Genomic DNA, 9380 nt, shown 5'->3' on the forward strand with positions numbered 1-9380 from the left:
ATGGCTCACGGGCCCAGCCGCTCCGCGGCATGTGGGATCCTCCCAGGCCGGGGCGCGAACCCTGTTCCCCTGCATCGGCAGGCGGACGCGCAACCACTGCGCCACCAGGGAAGCCCACATTGATTGATTTTTAAATGTTAAACTAATCTTATACTCTTGGGGTAAACCCACTTGCTCATAATGTTTTATTTTATATGTTGGATTATATATTTTTGCCAATTTTTTTGAATTGAATTGAATTTTTACATCTGTGTTCATGAGGGATATTGGTCAACAATTTTATTTCCTGATAATGTTTTTGTCTGGTTTTGTTATCAGGGTAATAATGTTGGCCTCAGAGAATGAGTTGGGAAGTATTTTCCCCAGTTTTCTTGAGTTTATGTAGAATTGGTATTTCTAACTAAAATATTTGATACAATATTTTAATTACAAAATTAATTTCTTTAGTTTATATATTTCTTCTAAAGTGAGCTTTGGTAGTTTGTGGCTTTCAGGTAATTTATCCTTTTAATCTCTGTGGAATCTATAGTTCTGTGTCACTCCTGATATTAGCAAATTGTGCCTTTTTTTTTTTCCCCATCAGTCTGGCAAGTGGTTTACAAATTTTCTTGATCTGCTCAAAAAACTAATTTTGTTTTTCATTGATTCCCCTATTTTCTGTTTTCTTTTTTCCTTGATTTTCTCTCTCATCTATATTATTTTCCTTCCTTCTGTTTACTTCAGGTTTCTTTAGCTGCTCTTATTCTAGTTTCTTTAGGTGGAAACTGAGATCATTGATTTGAGACATTTTCTGGTATTGTCATTTGGTTCTATAAATTTCCATCTAATTAATGCCTTATCTGTGTGTCAGGGGTCCCCCAAGACCAGGCTCAGGCTTGCTGATTTGCTAGAAAGAGTCACAGGACTAAGAAGCTGTTTTATGCAGTTATAGTTTATTACGGTGAGGATACAGATTAAATTCAGCAAAGGGAAAACACACATGGGGAGAAGTATGGGAGAAACCAGGCTCAAGTTTCCAGGTGTCCCCTTCCAGTGGAGTTGCCCGGGATGTGCTTAATTCCTCCAGCAACAGTGTGTGACAAATGTACGAAGTGTTGCCAACCAGGAAAACTCCAGGATTTTTATTGGGGGTCAGCACCTGCATGACCTCAGCTACTCAGACTCCAGACCAAGACTCACAGATAAAATGCAGGTATTCACTATAAATCACATTAGCAGCATAAACTATGTGGTCAAACTGGTACAGCATGGCCAAGACAGACATTAAAAAGAAAAAAACACCACAGCACTCTTAACAGAACATTCCAAGAGCTCAGTGTTTAGCTTCCAGGAGCTGGCCAAGAGTTTTTCTTGGGAATGTACAGAATTTGAGCAATCCAGTTCTACTGAGTTAGCCTTTTTCTTTACAACCTGCCTTCCACAAACTTGGATGTAATGTATTTTCATTTTCATTCATTTCAAGATACTTTCTGGTTTCCCCTTTGATTTCTTCTTTCAGACATGGATTATTTAACACTGTGTTACTTTAGCTTCCAACTGTTTGGGACTTTTCAATATATTTTTCTTTATTTCTAATTTAATTCCACTATAGTCAGAGAGTATATTTTGTATGTCTTGAATTCTGTTAAATTAATTGAGACTGTTTTATGGCCTGGAATATGGCCCTTGGTAAATGTTCCATGTGTGATTGAAAAGAATGTATATTCTGCTGTTGGATAGAATTTTCTATAATTGACAGGGCAAGTTGCTTGATAGTATTATTCAAGTCTATTTCTATACTGATTTTCTGTCTATTTTTTCTATCAGTTATTGAGAGAGTGGTGTTGATCTCTACAACCAAACTTGTGGATTGTCTATTTTTCCTTGCACTTCTTTCAGATTTTACTTCATGTATTTTGAAGCTCTGTTATTTGTTGCAAAAGCATTTAGGATTGTTATGTTCACTTGATGAACTCACCCCTTTATCATTATGAGATGACCTTTTTTATTCCTGGTAATATTCTTTGCTCCAAGGTCTATTTTGATCTTTGAGCAAAGATCAAAAAACTCCAGCTTTTCTTTTTTTTTCTTGGCTGTGCCACGTGGCTTGCAGGATCTTAGTTTGGCAGTGAAAGTGCAGAGTCCTAACCATTGGGCCGCCAGGGAATTCCCTACTCCAGCTTTTTTGGATTAGCATTAGCATGTTGTATTTTTATTATGTGTTTGCTTTAACCTTTAAATAAGGTTTAAATAACCTAAATAAGGTAACCTAAATAACCTTTAAATGTCTTTAAATTAAAAAATAATTTTTTAAATTTTGTTGCTATAACAAATTACCACAAACTTAGTGGCTTAAAGCAACACACATTCATTATCTTATAGTTCTGTAGGTTAGGAGTCCAGTATGGGTCGCACTAGATTAAGTCAAGGTGTCAGCAGATTGCATTCCTTTCTGGAGTCTCTAGGGGAAAAATCTCTTTCCTGCTCATTTGGGTTGTTGACAAAATTCAGTTTCTTGTTCTTGTAGGACAGAGGTTCCCATTTTCTTACTAAAAACTGAAAGCCATTTCCAGCTTCTAGAGGCTGGTGCATTCTTTGCCTTGTGGCCCTCTTCCTCCATCTTCAAAGCTAGCAATGGTTGGTCGAGTCCTTCTTATGTCACATTTCTCTCCCTTATTTTGTCACATCTCTTGGACCCAGCCAGGAAAGCTCCTTTGCTTTTAAGGACTCCTGTGGTTAGGTTGGACCCACCCACCCACGTTTTCCAAGATAATATCCCATCTCAAGGTCCATACCCTTAATCACATCTGTGAAGTCATTTTTACCATGTAAGATAATATGTTCAAGGGTCGGGTGTGGATATCTTTGGAGAGGGGATGGGGGGCATTATTCAGCCTACCACAGGTTGTCTATGCCATTTGTATTTATTGTGCTTATTGATATACTTTGATTTAAATCTACTACTTTGCTCTTTGTTTTTCATTGCTCCCATCTGTGTTTTGTTCTCTTTTTCCTCTTCTTCTGTCTTCTTTTGTATTGATTTTTTATGCTTCTATTTTCTCTCTTTTGTTGGCTTATGAGCTATGGCTCTTTGTTGTATTATTTTAGTAGTTGTTTTAGGGTTTATATTATACATCTTTAAATTATCACAGTCTACCTTCACATATTATACCACTTTAAATATAGTTTAATAACCTTAAAACATTATAATTCTATTTCTGTCATACATTTTACATCACATAGATTATAAACCCCACACACATTGTTGTTAGAATTTTTCTCTGGCTGCTTTTAAGATTTCATCTTTTTTCCCTAGTTTTAAGCAATTTGATTATCAGAGTGTTTTGGTGTAACTTTCTTCGTGTATCTTTGGCTTGATGTTTTTTGGGTTGCCTGAATCTGTGGAATTATAGTTTTCATCAAATTTGAAAAATTTCAGCCATTATTCCTTCAAATATTAGTTTTTGAGTCCTCCTTTAAGTATTCTAAGGATTCATATGTTAGGCTACTTAAAATTTTCCCATAGCTCACTGATCATCTGTTCCCTTTTTTTTTTTTTTTTTTGTCTTTTTTGTTTCTGGGTTTCATATTGGATTGTTTCTATCACTGTCTTTCATTTCACTAAACTTTACTTCCACTGTGTCTAATTTGCTCTTGATCCCAACTAGTATATATTTTACATCTTAGACATTGTTATTTTTATCTCTAAGAAGTTTGATTTGGATATTCTTAATATCTTCCATGTCTTCTGCTTTCCTTTCCTTTCTTGAACATATATAATGTAGTTTAATAACTTTAATGTCCTTGTTTACTCATTCTATCATCTGTATCACTTCTAGGTTTATTTTGATTGATTTTTCTTGAAATTATGGGTCATATTTTCTTGTTTCTTTGCATGCCTGATGATTTTTATTTAATGCCAGACAGTGTGAATTCTACCTTGTTGGGTTCTGTTTTATTTCTATAAGTATTCTTGGGCTTGTTTTGGGATGTAGTTAAGTTACTTGGAAACAGTTTGAAACTTTCAGGTCTTGCTTTTAAACTATATTAGGTGAGACTAGAACAGTGTTCAATCTAGTTCTAATTTTGTCCCACTACCGAGGCAAAAGCATTCAGAGCATTCTACCTGATGCCATGTGATTTATGAGGTTTTTCCAATCCAGTTGGTGGGAACAGGAACAGGAACTATAATTGGCTAAGTTAGCTCCAAAGGACTCTTTCTCTAATCTTTTTGTGTGGTTCCCTTCTCCCTTACACCTTCTGGTCTCAAGTAGTTTCTTCACACCCATGTTGATCCTTTCAGTTGGAAGACTTGAAAGGAATCATAGGCAAATCTCCAGAGATATTGTTTTGTGCATTTCCACCTACTCTGGCATTCTGGATTTTTAGCTATCTTGGCCATCTTGAATTCTCAACTCTGTATCTTCAACTCAGGGAAAGTACTGAGTTCTGGGTTCCCTATCTCTTGGCTGCAGTCTGGAAACTCACTCCAAGCAATAAACTGGGGCAATTGTAGAGATCACGTCATTCTCTTCCCTTTCTCAGTGATTACTGTGTCTTGTGATGCCTGTTTCCAATGTCTAAAAACTATTGCTTCATATAATTTGTCCAGTTATTTTTTAAGGCAAGAGAGTAAGTTCTGATACTCCATCTTGCTGGAAGCAGAAGTCTCTGCTTTTTGTTATAGAACTATCCTCCTTTACTTTTTTATGATTGTTGAATATTTTTCCTTTTTCATTGCTGTTGCAAATGGAATTTTCTCTTCCACTATATCTTAGAAATGATAATTGTTTGATATATAAAGACTATTAATTTTTCTGTGTTACTTTTATGTTGTTGCCTTCCTAAACTTTTCTTATTATTTGTATTAGTTTCAGCATTAATTATCTTGGGTTTTACAGATACATTATTTTAACTATAAATATAGTTCTACCTCTTCCCTTCCTATTTTTATGCCTCTGTTTGGTTTGGTTGTACTGGTTAATATCTCCGTACAATGCTAAATATTCACATTCTTCTATTTCAAACCTAATATTGACAACTAACCTCAACTTGTATCAGCTAGGTTTATTTTTAAAGCCTCAGACTGATGTTAAGTTAGGGAACAGTCTGGTGACCAATGAAGAAAGTCTCTTTTCAAAGTGGGGTTAAATTGAGGGAATCCAGGATCCAATAGTGGATGGTCCCCAGAATGTCTAACAATGTATTGTGAACATTCAAGTGGTTATTATGCTCAACAACATGTACGGGTAAATGAATGTTCTGATCCACTGTGTTCTAAGCCTTTTAGTTTCCCATTGAAGACCTTTCTGTTGCCTTTTCTGCTGCTATTGGATAGAGTGTTCTATAAACATCAGTTAGGTCTAGTTGGTTGGTAGTATTCAGATTTTCTATATCTTTGCAGATTGTGCTACTTGCTCCACTGATTATATAGAGAGAAATGTTGATGTCTCCAAGTATATCTGTGTTGTCCATTTTTCTTTTAAATTCTGTCTGGTTTTGCTTCATGTATTTTGGGTCTCTATAGTTAGGTGCATAAATGTTTAGGGTGGCTATGTCTTCTTGGAGAATTGACCTTTTATTGCTGACAGTTTTCCCTGTTCTGAAATCTACTCTGCCTGACAATATTATAGATACTCCAGCTTTTTTTGTTTAGTTTTACCATTGTGTGTATGTGTTTAATGGGTATGCATTTCTCAGGATGGGAAAAGTATGAACAAGAGATATAACTTTTTTCTATAATTTATATTTAGAGTTCCCATGAACTGACTGAGAGACAACCACAGTCAACTCAGAGTTCAAGACCCTCTCCAGTGTTGAATCTCAGTTCTGCAGGGGACTTAAGTGACACCAAGGCTTGAGGAGGGGGAGTCACTCTGTCAATACAAACATCTGCCAATATACCTCATTCTCCATTGTCTCCTGTTATTGGGTCACACAGACTTGTTCTTCATCCTGGACACCAGGCCTCTCTCCATTGTTGCCAGCTCTTAGGGCCCCATCCACACTGCTCTCAGCTTCATGAAAATACTTTCTGGGTCTCTTTGTGCTGTATTGGCATGTGAGAAGACTCTGGAAGGCTGCCTTGGGCATTTCTTCCTTGAGTAACCCACATCTGCCCCCCTCCCTTCTCCCTCCATTTCTTTGGAGCTGCCACAATGCAGTTTGATCTGGGGTAGAAGAAATATTCATTTTATAAGTTTTTATTTTAATAATATATAATATTTTGATATTTTTCCAACTTATAGAAAAATTGTAAGATTAGAACAAAGATCTTTATTCAGATTCGCCAGTTGCTTACAATTAGCCACATTTGCTTTGTCATTCTTTCTGTGTTGCATGTGTGTGGTGATTGTGTATATTCTTTTTGCTTTCCTAAATCATCTGAAACTAAACAAAAAACAAAAACAGAGTAAATCAATAAAATAAAATATTAGTTCTTTGGAAAGATCAACAAAATTGATAAACCTTTACTAGACCAACCAAGAAAAAAGAAGACACAAATTATCAAACCCAGGAATGAAAAGGGGGGCATTCTACTGACCTTACAAAAATTAAAAGCATCATAAGCAAATGTTATGAACAACTTTAGGCCAACAAACTAAACAATTTAGGTGTCTTAGGCACACATTACCAAAACTGACTCAAGAAGTAGAATCCAAACTTAGGAATATACTCAAGAGAAATGAAAGCATGTCTACATGAAGACTTGTGCACAAATATTCACGACAGCATTATTCATAATAGCCAAAAAGTGGAAAGAACCAAATGTCCATCAGCTAATGAATACATAAATAAAAGTGGTCTATCTGTACAATGGAACAGTATTCAGCCATAAAAATGAATGAGGTATTGGTGAATCTTACAGCATGGATGAACCTTGAAAACATTATGCAAGTGAAAGAAGCCAGTCATACAAGACCTCATAGTGTATGATTCCATTTATATAAAATGCCAAATAGGCAGATCTATAGAGACAGAAAGTAGATTAGTGGTTGCCTCAGGCAGAGAGAGAGAATGGAGAAATTGGGGGAGGAGAGATAAAGGCTAAAGAGCTTGCAGCTTCTTTTTGCAGTGATGCAAATATTCTAAAATTGATTGTGGCAATGATCGTACAACTTTGTAAATATACTAAACTCTACATTTTAAATGGGTAAATTTTAAGTTTTGTGAATTATATCTTAATAAAGTTGTTACCAAAGAAACAATAGAAAAAGCTGAATGGTAACAATAACAAGTAAAGAGATTAAGCTGGTAATTAAAATACTTCCCACAAAGAAATGCATAGGCCCAGATGGCTTCATTGGTGATTTCTCTTAAATATTTAAGAAGTAATGTCATTCCTTCACAAACTCTTCCATAAAGTAGAAGAGAAGGGGTCACTTCCCTATGAATTCTATGAAAATAAAATTACCCTGATACTAAAGCCAGACAAAAATACCACAAGAAAGAAAGATCACAGACCAATATCCCATGAACATAGATACAAAAATTCTTCAGAAAATATTATCAAACTGGATCCAGCAACATACACAAAAGAAGTATGCATCATGACCAACTGGGATTTATCTCAAGAATGCAAGTTTAGTTTAACATCCAAAAATCAATTAATCTAATATACCTTATTAACAGAAGTCAAAAACTACACAATCATCTCAATATTTGCCACAAAAAAAATCTGAAAAACTGAATACCTGTTCATGAAAAAATAATCTCAGCAAACTCAGATAGGAGGAAAACTTCTCAACCTGATAAAGAGTTTCTATGAAAACACAGCTATCATCACACTTAATGATGAGAGACTGAATGCTTTGCAAGATCAGAAAAAAGACAAAGATGTCCACTCTCATTTTTATTCCATCATTGTACTGGAGGTTTTGGTCATTTCACTAGGTAAGAAAAATAAATAAAAGGCACCCAGCAGACGTTTTTGAGGGGGGAGGTGTGGTGTTTTTTTTTTTTGTCGGCTCCCATTGGCATTTATGAGTTGCCAGCTTCTACAATACCTAGTCCAGGATATATGGAGGCAAAAAGAAACCCAGGGAACTCATGCATGTCATTCTTCAGGACCCTGGGCTCCTAGCCGATCGGCTGCCATGTCTTCTCTCCACCTTTCAAAGTCATTTTAATATTTGTTTTTTAAAAATATAATATTCAGGGTTTCTACCTTAGCGGGAAGGCTAGAAAGAAGCATGTCCATTCCATCTTGGTCCATAACCAGAGGTCTGGAATATTTATTATTAAAATTTTTATTTTGGAATAATTTTAGATTTTCAGAAAAGTTGCAAAGGTAGTACAGAGAATTCACCTATACCCTTCACCCAGTTTCCCCTAATGTTAACATCTTATATAACCATGGTATCTTGATCAAAACTATGAAATTAACATTGGTGCAATTCTATTAACTAAACTCCAGACTATTCGGACTTCACCAGTTTTTCCACTAATGTCCTCTTGCTGTTCCAAGATCCAATCCAGGATACTACATTATATTTAGTCATCATATCTCCTTAGTTTCTTCCAATTTGTGACAATTTCCTCAGTCTTTCCTTGTTTTTTATGACCTTAAAATTTTGAAACCACTGAAAAGTTCTAAAAAGATAAGAAACTGGTTACATGGGGGGACCTCCAGGGACAGCAAATTAGGTCACTTGGGGCCAGGGGTGGGAGTAAGACTTTTCTCTGTCTACCCTTTAGTTGTGTGCCTTTTGAATTTTGTATTCTCAGTAACCATGAAGATACTGCTTTTATTAGCCAAAGTTCTCCAGAGAAACAAAATCAACAGAATGTATGTGTGTGTCTATACACACACGTATGTATGTATATGTGTATATGTGCATGTGTGTATATGTATGTGTGTATATATATATATATATATATATATATATATATATATAGAGAGAGAGAGAGAGAGAGAGAGAGAGAGAGAGAGAGACTGACTTATAATGGCTCATGCAAATGTGGAGGTTTGGCAAGTCCAAAATCTGCTGGGTAGGCCAGCAGGCTGGAGACCCAGGGAAGAGTTGCAGCTCATCAAAGGCCATCTGCTGGCAGAATTCATTCTTGCTCAGAGAGGTTAGTTAGTCTTTGTTCTACTAAAGCCTTCAACTGATTGGATAAGGTCCACTCACATAATGGAGGGTAATCTACTCAAAGTCCATCAATTTAAATGTTAATTTCATCTAGAAAACAGCCTCACAGAAAACATCCATAATTATGTTTGACCAAATATCTGGGCACCGTGGCCCAGCCAAATTGACACATTAAATTAACGATCAAACTGCTTGTTTTTAAATTATTTATTTAAAAAAGACATTTGAAGAGTACTGGTCAGGTATTTTGTAGAATATCTCTCAGTTTTGGTTTGTCTGATGTTTTTTTCATGATTAGATTTGAGTTAT

Source organism: Physeter macrocephalus, chromosome 21 (genome assembly GCF_002837175.3).
Source record: "Physeter macrocephalus isolate SW-GA chromosome 21, ASM283717v5, whole genome shotgun sequence".
Classification (NCBI taxonomy): domain Eukaryota; kingdom Metazoa; phylum Chordata; class Mammalia; order Artiodactyla; family Physeteridae; genus Physeter; species Physeter macrocephalus.